Source organism: Pseudocercospora fijiensis (genome assembly GCF_000340215.1).
Source record: "Pseudocercospora fijiensis CIRAD86 unplaced genomic scaffold MYCFIscaffold_1, whole genome shotgun sequence".
Classification (NCBI taxonomy): domain Eukaryota; kingdom Fungi; phylum Ascomycota; class Dothideomycetes; order Mycosphaerellales; family Mycosphaerellaceae; genus Pseudocercospora; species Pseudocercospora fijiensis.
The window spans coordinates 9,906,769-9,924,723 of NW_006921532.1; positions in this window are offsets into that span (position 1 = coordinate 9,906,769).

Below are 17,955 nucleotides of genomic sequence, written 5' to 3' on the forward strand. Positions count from 1 at the left end.
GGTCTCGATACGCGTCGCAAGCTCTACGAGTTCGTAACGCGTCGTTAGCACCGTATAGTATTTAATAATCGCGCTGCGAATCGCCGGCTAGAGTTTAACGAGGAGATAGCGGATCCTATACTCCTCGCTATAGTCGCTAAGTTAATCTTCGAGTACTACGAGCTTAAGGGCAAAGCTTTAGACTAACTATCCCTTACGCTAACGGGCCGCCTTATACTCGAGGGTTACGTCTAGTATACGGTTTATAGGGTCCCCGACGTAGTCCCGATAGAAGGTTTTAAAGTCCTAGTAGGTATAATTCTATAGGTCCTTAAGGCTGTTTTTATTATACTATCGCTCCTACGTATCGCCTACGAGGTATATAATACTATAAAGCACCTTGCTTTCGTCTATATAATAGGTAGCTCCGGATAGTGCAAAGGTAATAGAAAGTTCTCGAAGGAATCGCCTCGACTCCTTAATCGTATCGCCTTTAAAGGGCTTAGGTTCCTTTAGGCGAGGCTTAATAGCCGTAAGACTAGCGACTACGTAGCTTATACTAGGTATAGGGGCTACGCTTAGCGCACTTCTAGAAAGAGGTAGTCGATACGAGACAGATTTAGCTCTCTAAGATTCAGGCCTCTAAATCGACTCGTTAGCTAATTCTTCCTCGTCCTTATCGTCTTCGTCGCCTAGGGGTAGGGTTATCGTAGGACTCTCGCCGGCGGTACCGCTACTCGGAGCTAGCGCATCGCCTACGTCCTTAAGGGCACGAAGACGCGTATTCTCTCGCTTAGCTTCTTAAGCCTATACTTCTAGCCTAAGCACTTCTTACTTAGCTAGAAATCGTTCGAGCCGTAAGCGGGTCGCTTCTCGGCGCGCCTAGTATTCGGCTTCGTATTGTTGTATCGCCGCGTCGTTTTCTAATACTATAGGCGCTCCTAATGCATTATTCTACGCGTTTCCCGCGCCCGGCGCGTTCGGATCGCTTGCGTTTATCTTTCGGGGTTCTATAGGCCGCTACGAAGGGTAGACGGTTTAGAACTGTAAGGAAATAGGTATATAGCAACGTATAGAATACCCTCTACTAATCGCCGTAGTAGAAAGTAGAACTAAACCGTGCCTTTCTTAGAACAGGGCAGAGTATTTACTATTAACTAGGCTACGTACGGATAGTATATATGCCGAGCCGGCAACCGAGTATGTCCGTACGAGCGACCGAGCTTTTCCGCGTATACGCTAAGCAGGCTTTGCGCTAGCGAGACAGTACCGCAGTGCACGTAATAATATTACATGATTGTCACATAGGCTTGCTAAGGCATAATAGGAGACTTCACTTGCTTAGGTTCTTACACTACGTAACTCGAAGCAAGCCCTTTATAAGATACGAGAGTGTAGCCGGTAGCGTAGCCGGCATTTTTCAGTTATAGGAAGGTACTTATATAACCCTAAATCTATAGACAATTAGCTAAGGGCACTAACCAATTAAAAGCATATATATATATACAAGCTATTATAGTTTAGTTTAGAAACTGTACTTATTAGGTATAAATTTCATCCTTTCGCTCGCTATTTAATTCCCTAACTGCTCGGTAGAATATTATTATCTAGATCTAGGTAGAACTTATCGATTTCCCTCGAAGCTCTCCTTAAGAAGTTCTAGCACTTTCCTACTAAACTATACTCTAATATTAAGTACTAGGATAGCTCCTCCCTCGATATCGGCATAGTATACGAAACAGCTATAAGGCAGCTCTATAGGGCGTTCTACTAGTTACTCGCTATACTATAGCCGAATACTAGTTCGTTCCTTAGAACTCTAGGTTATTTAGTAGATATTAAGGATAGGGTAGGCAGTAACTTAGTATTATATAAGGAAGTAGAGGCTGCTATAGAGGAGTCCTTTAACCTATAGAAGATAGTAAAAGATATAGAGGCAGCTATAGGTCTAGGTACCTAGTTGAATTTCTAGTAGGTAGAGTATAAGGATATTTAGAGGGAGTATTAGGTAGAGTTGCGAAAGCAGGTGTATAATATAGTCTAGAGAACAGGGATAATGCCTATAACTATAAGTATTAGGTTCTTTAATCTTCCTCCTTTTTTCCTTATTTTCTTTTTATAAAAATCTAAACTAATACAAATTAACTAGAATATCTATCTTCTTTTAGTTCTTTATAAGACCTAGTAGCGTAGCCGGCAGCGTAGCCGGCAGCGTAGCCGGCCTTTTTACTCCTTAGAACTAATAGGATTTTCGAAGACTTCTATTCCGTACGGCTAATAAAGTATACTATACTATATATATATATGCTTAGAGAGTATTTAGAGCGCGGTATGTAGCGCCGTATAATAGCGGCTTATTTCGTATATAGAAAGGCTTATAGACGATACTGTAAACATCCTTCCTACTAGTATATCTATCCTATCTAGCACTATCTCGAATATAGATATTCTAGCCTTTTAGAATCTAATCGAGTACTTTGAAATCCTTGTCTATAATCGTTATACGCTTCGCGTAGATAGCTATAAGGTTAACCGCTAAAATAGTATTAGTATAGTCCGAAAAGAGGTAGAAGAGAAATATATATTCGAAGATACGAACTAGGTAGGCTTCTATAGCCTCTTAAAGGGCGCCTATCGCGGAGGCTTAGAAGCGAAGGTCCGTTCTATAATCCTAGGCAATTTCGCGAATAAGTCGTTAGAAAGGAGCTTTACGGATTAGGAGCTTAGAACTCTTCTAATACTGCCGAATCTTACGGAGGGCTACGGCTAAAGAAGGATTAGTAAAAAGATAGTAAGAATACCGGCTACGCTACCGGCTACGCTGCCGGCTACGCTGCTAGCTATAAATAGGACTTACTTCTTAGGCGCTATCGACGCTTCGTACGATTGCTACTAGTAGTAGAAGCGCTAGTTGTCGTCTTACGTAGAGCCTTACCCGCCGTTGCACTTCTACCCAACATCCTAGGCATTATAGCCTCGTCTGACTATAGCACCTTGCTAGAGATTCTATAGAGCTCGCTAGATCAGATCTAGGAAGCCCCGCCGTAGACGGAGCCTTACTCGCGACGCCCTTTCTAGTACCGGAGCTAGCGGTAGTAGTAGCAGCTCTCTTACGTTAATATACTATACTCGTTCTACTATTTCCGGTCTTATTACGACCTATAGAAGTAGCAGGTCCCTTCTTACGAGGCGTCGTAACTTAGTTAAGTAGACTCGCTATTATAAAAGTCGTCGAATTAAGGAAAAAAGTACGTTACGAAGGTATACGAAGGCGCGCGCGGAGCGAGGGCATTACGGAGATAGCAGATATAGAGCGTAGAGGTATAGGTATCGATACGAAGGTTAAATATAGCGAGAGAGGCAGTATCGCGGTATCGCTAGGCAATAGAGTAAGCTTCGCGTAAGCGTATATTATAGTAACGTTAGAGCAAGGAAAGAAGGTAGGTACGGCTAAAAAAGGCAGGTACGGCTAAAAAAGGCAGGTACGGCAGACTTTGAAATATAGCCGGTATATATAGCCGGTATAGTAATAGGCGAAAGCCTCCTTTTAATAAATAGCCGGCGTAATAATAGTATCCTACTATAGTATAGATATTCTTTAGTAATGCCTTTACTAGCTATAGTAATCTTATAAGTAACCTAGGCCTATTGCTAGTAAATATAAGAAATATTAGGTAGGCTATACCAAATAAGCTAGTTATTTAGTAGGAAAAGGCCCACTACCGTCTCTATATGCCGGCTACGAGTGCCGGCTATCGCTCTAAATTTAACTCCGCCCTATCTTAGAGGCTAAGGTACCGAGCGGAAACCCTATAGCTTATATTTACTCGGTTATCGCGGAGCGCTTATAGGTAAGGTATTAGAAAAGAGTATAAAAAGCACAAGAAGAGTATCCTAGGATATAGGTCGTAAGTAAATAAGAGTAGCACGCCTAGTTATTTATATAGTACGTTACTCTATACGACTAAGAGCCTATATTATCTTATACTTCGCTTATAAGACCTCGACTCTACTAGTATACTATCGATCTCCTCCTCGGTCGCTAATACGCTATCTTAATTCTTCTTCGAGTTACCGGACTTAGTACGTATCTATAGCTATATAATAGCGCTACGTATTATAGAGAATTTCTCGTTAAAGTTTCTCTCTCGTAGGCTTACTATCTACCTCGTAGTATAGAGGATTAAAGTGCTAATACTAAAGAATCTCCTTATAGTTAGGATACTAGGGCTCCTTAGGACCTTTATATTTTAGGTCTAAATAGAGACGTATTATAAACGTTCTATCGCCCTTTCGTAGGCTTGCCACCTGCCTCGTAGCATAGAGGATTAAAGTACTAATACTAAAGAATCTCCTTATAGTTAGGATACTAGGGCTCCTTAGGACCTTTATATTTTAGGTCTAAATAGAGACGTATTATAAACGTTCTATCGCCCTTTCGCTTACTACCCGCTAGGTCGCGATATACGAAGAAACTAATCTAAATATAGCTCGTCTCTATAATAGCCGGGTAAATATAGAGCGCTAGGTTTCTACTTCGTACCTTAGATTTAGGGACGGCGCGGAGATAAAATTAGAAATATAGCCGGTACCTATAGCCGGTAAAAGGATACGAAAATAGGCCTCCTCCTAGGTTAATCTAACGACTAAATATAATTTCTAACTAATCCGCTATAAACCGACGCCGAATTTTAGCTAGAAGCTATATATCTTTATTTTAAAGAGTAACCCGCTTCGTATAGATAGTAAGGAGGTTTAAAAACTTAAGCTCGGTTACGAGAAATACCTCCGTAGCTTCCTAAAGAGTACTAATCGCTTTAGCCGTAAATCGTATACTAGACCGAAAATCTAATATAATTTCTCGGACGAGTCGCTAGAAGGGAGTCTTAGGGATTAAAAGCTCGGTCCCTCTTTTATTTTAGAAAAGCCGGATCTAGCGAAGGGTAATAGTACCTAGTTTAAAGCGCCGCTTCTTTATCGTCTAATCCTGCCTTATTCCCTTTCTTTTAATAGAAAGATAACTTTTCTTCGCGATAGTCTTCGTCCGCCTACTCTTTTTAGCCTTCTCCTATCTACTTATAGCCTTCTTGTTTTTCGGTACTATTTTCTAAGGAACCCCCTTCCTTCGTATATACTATAGAGAGCCTTACTCTTCCGATATCTCGTTCTCGCTATAGTCTCCTTATACTTAGCTTACTTTACCCTTACCCTTTAGCCTCTAAAGATATTTATCTACGCGTTTAGGCAACGAGGGTATATCGGTAGGACCTAGAAAATTAATAAGTATATAATCGTAAGGAAATATTAATGCTTCTTACCTTCTAGAACAAATAGTCTTCTATTAAACCGCCTTAGTAGGTTATCGTTAGATTCGAATAAAGGATAGTAGCTTAAAGAAGGGGAGGTAGCCGGCTTAGGAAGGCCCGAAGAGCCGAATCCTTAAGGTATATTTATCTTTAAGAATATAGGGAAAGAGAAGAAGGAGAGGAAGAGCGAATAGAGAATTAGAAATAGTCCGTATATAAGCGGGGTAGGTTGCTATAGCAACTAGTCTGTTTAGGTCCTAGGAATTCGAAACACATTTCGAATATATACCGGCTATATACGCCGGCTATATTACCTTATACGTAAACGCTTCGTCTCCTTAAAGCTACTCTAAGCCTATATATATTTCCGCTTCTCGACCCGGTATCGCCTTCTACCTCCGCCCTCTTTCTCTTTATTATCGCTAATTAGGGTTTCGCTTAGACTAAATTTCGTATTCTCTTTACGCTTCTAGGTTTCTTCGATCTTAAGGTTTTCTAATTCCTCGATTAACTCCTTTAGTATAATCTTTAGTAACCTACCTTAGCGACTCTAGTAGAAGAGATAGTATCGGAATACTATAATAGATTTGAAGGTAGTAGGCGAGTATATTCGATTAAAGCGGCCCTAGTAACGAGCGATACTAAAAGACCTTTTATAGCCTATACCTATACTCGGGATAGCGAGGACGTCCCGAGCGACCGACGCTATCGTTAGAAACTTAGGCTCTAACCGCTACTATATAGCGAGAATATCGTCTCCGAATTCGTCTAGAAGACCGGTAAGATCTAGAGATTATTAGCCCTCTTTCTAAGCCTACGGGTTTATACTTACTCGCGCGCCGATAGAGATCGAACTCTTCTTTATTCCTTTTAGTAGTTGCTTCCTTTTCTACCTCTACTTCCTATCTACGAAATAGGTATAATATCGGAGCCTTCTAAACCTTCTTTTTCTTTATAAGAGCTATATTTAGACTAGTTTCTTTCCGACGCTCGTAGAATATCTTTTCTAGAATAGTCTAGTAATACTTCGGCTATACCTCGTCCGCCTTCTATTCCGGCCTCTACTAGTATATATCCTTTTCTACCGGGTTAAGTAAGTACGTAACGCTATAGATATCCCCGAACGACTTAAAGATAGTACTATAATATTTATATAACTTAGTATAGGAGCTGTCTATAGCTTTCGTTATAGCTACTTTCTAGGGAACGCTCTTTTTAGCTAGCTTAGCTATAGTTTCCTCGAGCTCGTTAAAGAGCTAGTTATAGTATATAAAGATAAGGTAGATCGTCGGTCCTCGGGTTCTTCTAATCGTAGTAGTAACCTTCGCGTAATGCTTACTAATATCGACGAGATACTCTGCTTAGCGCTATTCGGCGGCGGTAAGGCCGAGCTACTTAATACCTTCGGAACTCTAATAGATCTCGAGATCGGTACGTAAAGTATATCCCTTCGTAACTATATAAAAAGTCGAATCGAACCGGGTCTTAACGTCTTAGGTAAAACGGAGTAAGCGCTAAGGAGGCCGCTTTTACTATCGCTTATTCTATACGATATTCTAGGTATCGGTTTTAGGGCGCTCGATTAGGTTCTTTTAAATAGCCTCGAATCGGTTATATCTCTATAAGCTCGAGTTCGTATATATTACTAGATAACGAAGCTAGAGAAAAAGAGTTAGAACTATACTAGGTTGCCGGCTATAGATACCGGCTACGGACAAAAGTTATATCTTATATAAAACGAGAGCGAGGCTCTCTACTTTATTCTATCTTATTACTATAACGAGTTTCTCGACTTTTGACTTTACCTTATCCTTATCTAGGATCTTCTATTAGTCGTCGTTTAATAGTGCAATTTTAAGCGTCTTAAAGAGGGCTCGGATCGCGATTTAAACTATATAAGCGAAGTAGGGAAACTTCTATAGGGATATAACTAGTAACGACGTCGGCTCCGATTTAATAGGGCTAGGGCTATTACTAGGCTCTTCTTTATCGTTATCGTCGTACGTATTATCGTACGTATCCGGAATCGTAGCGAGCTTAATATTCGGAAGATTAAGCTAGATTATAGACCTTATAATCTCCTCTACGTACTCGACCCTATCGATACAATTAGTAATTTTGAAGATATATACGAGTAAATTATATATATAATGCCTTATATAATATTCGATTATTACTAGCGTTATCCGTAGTAATTGAGATTAGTTTCGTTATTACGCTAACCCTATCTATTACTATATAGATAAGCTTCGCTATATCCTTACTAGTATAGGAACCTAGAATTTTAAGGAATCCGATTATAAGTTCCTAGAGTTTCTAATCCGAATTAATAAAGTATAGTATAATCGAGAGGAAGGAGGCTCTTATAGTCCGGCTTAACTAGCTATTAATAGCAATAGCTACTCGGCGAGTATTACGGAGGATCTCCCGAATATCGTCTAACGTAGCCTCTTTATTCTTTTCGAATATAATACGCTAGGTTATCGCGCCGAGAAATAGGGGAGGGTAGTTTATAAGATATAGGTATATCTTCTATATAGACTCCCTTTCGTAGAAGTCTTCCGGAAGACCGTTTATAGCTAGTATTTCGTTTACTAGTTGCTTAAAGTCTTTAGGGGAGAAATCGGTAGCCTTTAATCCTAAAGCTTCTTTAAGCGTAGTCTATAATAATTAGCTAGATCTCTACGGTTAATTAAAGTAGCCGAAATCTATAGCCGGCAGCTATAGCCGGTAGCTATAGCCGGCAGCTATAGCCGGCATTTTAGAAGACGTACCTCTTTTTAGAACGCTATATCTATATTAACTCTCCTCTCTCCTTAAGATTCCCGATACTGTTTAGAATAGAGGTAGTTCGTAGGCGATAAGTTCCTATCCCCTAGTTTCGGGTATTTTGAGATTAAACCGTAGAAGTTATAGACAATTACTAGTTAACCTTTAAGTCGAGAAGTCGTATAACGGTATAATACCCCCTCTACAAAGAACTTCTAGAATATGTCCGTTCGCTCCTTACTCCCCTATTGCATCGAGTACTTCTAGACCCCGTAGTAGTTCGGTTTCCAAACTACTAAACGTATATAGTTTGGTTTCTTAGCGGCGAACTAGCTCCCTAGTTCCGGTTTAGTTTTTTCGAACTATATAGATTCCCAGTTTAAACTAGAGACTGTACTAGTTTTGCTATAAGGATACTCTTGTTCGACTACTAGCTACGATTGCCGGCTATAATAGTAACTATATTACATTTACTACGCTCTTTTGCCGTTGCTAGGGCGTAGTTTTACTATAAGGATAGTCTTATTCGACTGCCGGCTACGATTGCCGGCTATAATAGTTACTAGGTTATATTTACTACGCTCTATTGCCGTTGCTTGGGCGTAGTTGCCGTTACTAGGGCGTAGTTGCCGTTGCTAGGCCGTAGTTGCCCTTACCGGGGCGTAGTTGCCGTAGTTGCGAAAGCTTATTTATATAGCGTTACGTAGGCGGCAATAATTAGGGCTTCGCGATATTCTTATACCTTTTGGGTTCTTCCTCTATACCTATACCGACAATAACTACTATACGCTACGCCCCCGCCACTTTTCCTTATAATAGTAAGAGAGAAGCGCGCCGCGCGCTAAATAGAAGATAGAACTAAAGACCGCGAGTTTATTTTACCTAAGCGTCTAACTAAAAAGCGTAAGACTAAAGAGGAGTACTCTACGAGTAAGAATTCCGTATAAAACCGCGAGAGAAAGGAGAAGATAGATAAGAATAAAAGAGCTAAAAATAAGAGAAGAAAGGCGCGGAATAAGGCATTCTATCGATAGCTAGCGCCTATAGAAAAAAGTAAAGGTTAGAATAAGAAGATAAGCTAAGAGAAGGCTAAGAGGAGGAAAGAATTACGGCTAGTTTTCGAGCGTAAAGTTCTAGCAGCGTAAGTCAATCTAGCTAGCGGCCGTAGCCGGTAGCCGTAGCCGGTAGCTATAGCCGGTATATTTTTCTTTAAGACGTTAATTAATAGTATTTAGACCTATAGCCGCTACCTCTATCGATACGACCGATAGTAACGGAGATATTTAGATAGCCGAGAATAATAATACTAGAGTTTAGGATACCGCGATAGAGCTTAATACTAAGATTAAAGGAACTGAAAAAAGCGAGGAGATACCCTACGTCGATCTAGTAATAGGTATAGTCTTAGGGCCTAACGCTATAGACGATAAGCGCTAGGAGTAGATCGAGTATAGTTAAAGAGACGAGATACTAGTAAAGGGCTAAGGTATAAGTCCTATTAATCTAGAAAATTATAGTTAAAGCTACTACGAAAAGCTAGTAAGGATTAGAATCGAGACTAGTTGTCTTTATATCCTTAATATAGAGTAGAAGTTTCTTTATTAGTATTAGAGCTAAGCCTTCACGTCTATAAAGGCAAAGTAGCTTACGATTAATGCGATCGCGGCTAGGTATCTAGGGACGGTAGAAGTGTTACTAAAGGAGGAAGGGGTATAGGTAATTATTCTATACTCGGTATATATAGCCGGCGTTCGTAGCCGGTAGATACTAATAGTTAAATAGAAAGCGTTTCTCGAGGGCAGAGTACTACTACTATATAAAATCTTTACTAAGGCAGAGAGGGCTTGTATCCGGAATCTAAGCGCCTAGTAGGATAGGTTAGCGTTAGAATTCTCTAAATCTCTATATAAGCCTCCGAAGGATTACCTATTTTAGCGATACGGCTTTATCTCGACTACTCTATAGGTACCCGACGAAGCTCGAGCGCTCTTTAAGGTCTTTACTAAGAAGCGGAAGGAGTTCGAGGATTAGGATTAGTTAATAGAGCTATTAGTTAGTCTTAGGTTTCGTAGTTAGACTCGGCCTAAGTATTTGCTTATCGAGTATCTTATACCAAAAGAGGATAGATTAAGACTAAAAACGAGCTTAGATTCGTTAGGTATAGTAGCTCGGTTCCGTTAGTAAGAGAGAGCCGCTATATAGAAGGCAAAATTTAGGTAGTTAGGGTAGCTAGGAAAGAAATTCTAGTAGTTAGGCTAGCTAGGGTAGCTAGGAAAAAAAAATCTAGTAGTTAGGTAGCTAGGAAACGAAAAAAAGGTAGCTAGCTGTTTACTACCTAGCTATTCCTAACGATACGATACTGTAAAAGAAAGGGTGTTTCCCTATAGCTACTAGTATATATCTACTACTCCTAAGTCCTTACCTTACCGTACGAAACCTTAAAACATGCCGACCGATATTGTATATATACTAGGCGCTATACTAGGAAGGGTAATAACGAGACGATAGTCGAAATAGTCTAGTATACGAGCGAGATTGCGATAACGGCGAGAGGAGGTCGTATACTTACCTTCGAGCCTATCGAGTCCTAGACGACGATTAGGGCTAGATTTATCCTCTCCGAATCCTAGTAGTAGGAATTTATTATAGGGTACTACTACCTAGTCCTTACCTTTACGGAGTCTAAGTAGAAGGTTGTTCGGAGATATAAGAATATCGAGTATTAACCCGGAAATCTTCGAAAAGGCTAGCTAGGCGTATCTTTAGAAACCCGAGTATATAGAGCAGTTTAATTAATAGGTCTATAAGATATAGTTCCCTTTATACTTACGTTCGAAGGAGTATAAACTCCGGAAGTACTCGATACGATAGGGGAGTAAGGAGCGAACAGACATTTTCTAGAAGTTCTTTATAGAGAGGGCATTATACCGTTATACGACTTCTCGACTTAAAGGTTAACTAGTAATTATCTACAACTTCTACGGTTTAATCTTAAAATACCCGAAACTAGGGGATAGGAACTTATCGCCTACGAACTATCTCTATTCTAAACGGTATCGGGAATCTTAAGGAGAAAGGAGAGTTAATATAGATATAGCGTTCTAGAAAGAGGTACGTCTTCTAAAATACCGGCTATAGCTACCGGCTATAGATTCCGGCTACTTTAATTAACCGTAGAGATCTAGCTAATTATTATAGGCTACGCTTAAGGAAGCTCTAGGATTAAAGGCTACCGATTTCTCCCCCGAAGACTTTAAGCAACTAGTAAACGAAATGCTAGCTATAAACGGTCTTCCGGAAGACTTCTATAAAAGGGAGTCTATATAGAAGATATACCTATATCTTATAAACTACCCTCCCCTATTTCTCGACGCGATAACCTAGCGTATTATATTCGAAAAGAATAAAGAGGCTACGTTAAACGATATTCGGGAGATCCTCCGTAATACTCGCCGAGTAGCTATTACTATCGATAGCTAGTTAAGCCGGACTATAAGAGCCTCCTTCCTCTCGATTATACTATACTTTATTAATTCGGATTAGAAACTCTAGGAACTTATAATCGGATTCCTTAAAATTCTAGGTTCCTATACTAGTAAGGACATAGCGAAGCTTATCTATACGGTAATAGATAGGGTTAGCGTAATAACGAAACTAATCTCGATTACTACGGACAACGCTAGTAATAATCGAATATTATATAAGGCGTTATATATACAATTTACTCGTATATGTCTTTAAAATTACTAATTATATCGATAGGGTCGAGTACGTAGAGGAGATTATAAGATCTATAATCTAGCTTAATCTTCTAAATATTAAGCTCGCTACGATTCCGGATACGTACGATAATACGTACGACGATAACAATAAAGAGGAGCCTAATAATAGCCCTAGCCCTATTAAATCGGAGCCGACGTCGTTGCTAGTTATATCCCTATAGAAGTTTCCCTACCTCGCTTATATAGTTCAAATCGCGATCCGAGCCCTCTTTAAGACGCTTAAAATTGCACTAATAAACGACGACTAATAGAAGATCCTAGATAAGGATAAGGTAAAGTCGAAAGTCGAGAAACTCGTTATAGTAATAAGATAGAATAAAGTAGAGAGCCTCGCTCTCGTTTTATATAAGATATAACTTTTGTCCGTAGCCGGTATCTATAGCCGGCAACCTAGTATAGTTCTAACTCTTTTTCTCTAGCTTCGTTATCTAGTAATATATACGAACTCGAGCTTATAGAGATATAACCGATTCGAGGCTATTTAAAAGAACCTAATCGAGCGCCCTAAAACCGATACCTAGAATATCGTATAGAATAAGCGATAGTAAAAGCGGCCTCCTTAGCGCTTACTCCGTTTTACCTAAGACGTTAAGACCCGGTTCGATTCGACTTTCTATATAGTTACGAAGGGATATACTTTACGTACCGATCTCGAGATCTATTAGAGTTCCGAAGGTATTAAGTAGCTCGGCCTTACCGCCGCCGAATAGCGCTAAGTAGAGTATCTCGTCGATATTAGTAAGCATTACGCGAAGGTTACTACTACGATTAGAAGAACCCGAGGACCGACGATCTACCTTATCTTTATATACTATAACTAGCTCTTTAACGAGCTCGAGGAAACTATAGCTAAGCTAGCTAAAAAGAGCGTTCCCTAGAAAGTAGCTATAACGAAAGCTATAGACAGCTCCTATACTAAGTTATATAAATATTATAGTACTATCTTTAAGTCGTTCGGGGATATCTATAGCGTTACGTACTTACTTAACCCGGTAGAAAAGGATATATACTAGTAGAGGCCGGAATAGAAGGCGGACGAGGTATAGCCGAAGTATTACTAGACTATTCTAGAAAAGATATTCTACGAGCGTCGGAAAGAAACTAGTCTAAATATAGCTCTTATAAAGAAAAAGAAGGTTTAGAAGGCTCCGATATTATACCTATTTCGTAGATAGGAAGTAGAGGTAGAAAAGGAAGCAACTACTAAAAGGAATAAAGAAGAGTTCGATCTCTATCGGCGCGCGAGTAAGTATAAACCCGTAGGCTTAGAAAGAGGGCTAATAATCTCTAGATCTTACCGGTCTTCTAGACGAATTCGGAGACGATATTCTCGCTATATAGTAGCGGTTAGAGCCTAAGTTTCTAACGATAGCGTCGGTCGCTCGGGACGTCCTCGCTATCCCGAGTATAGGTATAGGCTATAAAAGGTCTTTTAGTATCGCTCGTTACTAGGGCCGCTTTAATCGAATATACTCGCCTACTACCTTTAAATCTATTATAGTATTCCGATACTATCTCTTCTACTAGAGTCGCTAAGGTAGGTTACTAAAGATTATACTAAAGGAGTTAATCGAGGAATTAGAAAACCTTAAGATCGAAGAAACCTAGAAGCGTAAAGAGAATACGAAATTTAGTCTAAGCGAAACCCTAATTAGCGATAACGAAGAGAAAGAGGGCGGAGGTAGAAGGCGATACCGGGTCGAGAAGCGGAAATATATATAGGCTTAGAGTAGCTTTAAGGAGACGAAGCGTTTACGTATAAGGTAATATAGCCGGCGTATATAGCCGGTATATATTCGAAATGTGTTTCGAATTCCTAGGACCTAAACAGACTAGTTGCTATAGCAACCTACCCCGCTTATATACGGACTATTTCTAATTCTCTATTCGCTCTTCCTCTCCTTCTTCTCTTTCCCTATATTCTTAAAGATAAATATACCTTAAGGATTCGGCTCTTCGGGCCTTCCTAAGCCGGCTACCTCCCCTTCTTTAAGCTACTATCCTTTATTCGAATCTAACGATAACCTACTAAGGCGGTTTAATAGAAGACTATTTGTTCTAGAAGGTAAGAAGCATTAATATCTCCTTACGATTATATACTTATTAATTTTCTAGGTCCTACCGATATACCCTCGTTGCCTAAACGCGTAGATAAATATCTTTAGAGGCTAAAGGGTAAGGGTAAAGTAAGCTAAGTATAAGGAGACTATAGCGAGAACGAGATATCGGAAGAGTAAGGCTCTCCGTAGTATATACGAAGGAAGGGGGTTCCTTAGAAAATAGTACCGAAAAATAAGAAGGCTATAAGTAGATAGGAGAAGGCTAAAAAGAGTAGGCGGACGAAGACTATCGCGAAGAAAAGTTATCTTTCTATTAAAAGAAAGGGAATAAGGCAGGATTAAACGATAAAGAAGCGGCGCTTTAAACTAGGTACTATTACCCTTCGCTAGATCCGGCTTTTCTAAAATAAAAGAGGGACCGAGCTTTTAATCCCTAAGACTCCCTTCTAGCGACTCGTCCGAGAAATTATATTAGATTTTCGGTCTAGTATACGATTTACGGCTAAGGCGATTAGTGCTCTTTAGAAAGCTACGGAGGCATTTCTCGTAACCGAGCTTAAGCTTTTAAACCTCCTTACTATCTATACGAAGCGGGTTACTCTTTAAAATAAAGATATATAGCTTCTAGCTAAAATTCGGCGTCGGTTTATAGCGGATTAGTTAGAAATTGTATTTAGTCGTTAGATTAACCTAGGAGGAGGCCTATTTTCGCATCCTTTTACCGGCTATAGGTACCGGCTACATTTCTAATTTTATCTCCGCGCCGTCCCTAAATCTAAGGTACGAAGTAGAAACCTAGCGCTTTATATTTATCCGGCTATTATAGAGACGAGCTATATTTAGATTAGTTTCTTCGTATATCGCGACCTAGCGGGTAGTAAGCGAAAGGGCGATAGAACGTTTATAATACGTCTCTATTTAGACCTAAAACATAAAGGTCCTAAGGAGCCCTAGTATCCTAACTATAAGGAGATTCTTTAGTATTAGTACTTTAATCCTCTATACTACGAGGTAGATAGCAAGCCTACGAGAGAGAAACTTTAACGAGAAATTCTCTATAATATATAGCGCTATTATATAGCTATAGATACGTACTAAGTCCGGCAACTCGAAGAAGAATTAAGATAGCGTATTAGCGACCGAGGAGGAGATCGATAGTATACTAGTAGAGTCGAGGTCTTATAAGCGAAGTATAAGATAATATAGGCTCTTAGTCGTATAGAGTAACGTACTATATAAATAACTAGGCGTACTACTCTTATTTACTTACGACCTATATCCTAGGATGCTCTTCTCGTACTTTTTATACTCTTTTCTAATACCTTACCTATAAGCGCTCCGCGACAACCGAGTAAATATAAGCTATAGGATTTCCGCTCGGTACCTTAGCCTTCGAGATACGGCGGAGTTGATTCTCTATAATACGTAGCGCTATTATATAGCTATAGATGCGTACTAAGTCCGGTAACTCGAAGAAGAATTAAGACAGCGTATTAGCGACCGAGGAGGAGATCGATAGTATACTAGTAGAGTCGAGGTCTTATAAGCGAAGTATAAGAGAATATAGGCTCTTAGTCGTATAGAGTAACGTACTATATAAATAACTAGGCGTACTACTCTTATTTACTTACGACCTATATCCTAGGATACTCTTCTCGTACTTTTTATACTCTTTTCTAATACCTTACCTATAAGCGCTCCGCGACAACCGAGTAAATATAAGCTATAGGGTTTCCGCTCGGTACCTTAGCCTCCGAGATAGGGCGGAGTTAAATTTAGAGCGATAGCCGGCACTCGTAGCCGGTATATAGAGACGGTAGTAGACCTTTTCTTACTAAATAACTAGCTTGTTTAGTATAGCCTACCTAATATTTCTTATATTTACTAGCAATAGGCCTAGGTTACTTACAAGATTACTATAGCTAGTAAAGGCATTACTAAAGAATATCGATACTATAGTAGGATACTATTATTACGCCGGCTATTTATTAAAAGGAGGCTTTCGCCTATTACTATACCGGCTATATATACCGGCTATATTTCAAAGTCTGCCGTACCTACCTTTTTTAGCCGTACCTACCTTTTTTAGCCGTACCTGCCTTCTTTCCTTACTCTAACGTTACTATAATATAGGCTTACGCGAAGCTTACTCTATTGCCTAGCGATACCGCGATACTACCTCTCTCGCTATATTTAACCTTCGTATTAATATCTATACCTCTACGCTCTATATCTACTACCTCCGTAATACCCTCGCTCCGCGCGCGCCTTCGTATACCTTCGTAACGCACTTTTTTCCTTAATTCGACGACTTTTATAATAGCGAGTCTACTTAACTAAGTTACGACGCCTCGCAAGAAGGGACCTACTACTTCTATAGGTCGCAATAAGATCGGAAATAATAGAACGAGTATAGTATATTAACGTAAGAGGGCTGCTACTACTACCGCTAGCTCCGGTACTAGAAAGGGCGTCGCGAGCAAGGCTCCGCGCAAGATAACGGCGGGCAAGGCTCTATATAAGACGACAACTAGCGCTTCTACTACTAGTAGCAATCGTACGAAGCGTCGATAGCGCCTAGGAAGTAAGTCCTATTTATAGCCGGCAGCGTAGCCGGCAGCGTAGCCGGTAGCGTAGCCGGTATTCTTACTGTCTTTTTACTAATCCTTCTTTAGCCGTAGCCCTCCGTAAGATTCGGTAGTATTAGAAGAGTTCTAAGCTCCTAATCCGTAAAGCTCCTTTCTAACGACTTATTCGCGAAATTGCCTAGGATTATAGAACGGACCTTCGCTTCTAAGCCTCCGCGATAGGCGCCCTTTAAGAGGCTATAGAAGCCTACCTAGTTCGTATCTTCGAATATATATTTCTCTTCTACCTCTTTTCGGACTATACTAATACTATTTTAGCGGTTAACCTTATAGGTATCTACGCGAAGCGTATAACGATTATAGACAAGGATTTCAAAGCACTCGATTAGATTCTAAAAGGCTAGAATATCTATATTCGAGATAGTGCTAGATAGGATAGATATACTAGTAGGAAGGATATTTGTAGTATCGTCTATAAGCTTTTCTATATACGAAATAAGCCGCTATTATACGGCGCTATATACCGCGCTCTAAATACTCTCTAAGCATACCTATATAGTATAGTATACTTTATTAGCCGTATAGAATAGAAGTCTTCGAAAAACCCGTTAGTGCTTAGGAGTAAAAAGGCCGACTACGCTGCTAGCTACGCTACCGGCTACGCTACTAGGTCTTATAAAGAACTAAAAGAAGATAGATATTCTAGTTAATTTGTATTAGTTTGGATTTTTATAAAAAGAAAACAAGGAAAAAAGGAGGAACATTAAAGAACCTAATACTTATAGTTATAGGTATTATCCCTATTCTCTAGACTATATTATATACCTGCTTTCGCAACTCTACCTAATACTCCTACTAAATATCCTTATACTCTACCTACTAGAAATTCAACTAGGTACCTAGACCTATAGCTGCCTCTATATCTTTTACTATCTTCTATAGGTTAAAGGACTCCTCTATAGCAGCCTCTACTTCCTTATATAATACGAAGTTACTGCCTGCCCTATCCTTAATATCTACTAAATAACCTAGAGTTCTAAGGAACGAACTAGTATTCGGCCGTAGTATAGCGAGTAACTAGTAGAACGCCCTATAGAGCTACCTTATAGCTGTTTCGTATATAGTGCCGATATCGAGGGAGGAGCTATCCTAAATATTAGAGTATAGTTTAGTAGGAAAGTGCTAGAACTTCTTAAGGAGAGCTTCGACGGAAATCGATAAGTTCTACCTAGATCTAGATAAAGACATTCTGCTAAGTGTTACGGTTACTCGCGACAGATCGTTAGGTGACTTCTTATTACGTATAAGCCGAGGCTTCTTTAGAGACGCTAATATAAGCGGGAGGTAGAGATAGAATAATTAGTATAAAGGTAATTCTAATTAGTAAGTAGGTAATATAAGTTAAACGCCTCGAGCTATAAGGGTATTCCGGCGTTCCTAAATATAAAGGAGACATCTTGTCCGTAGTCGT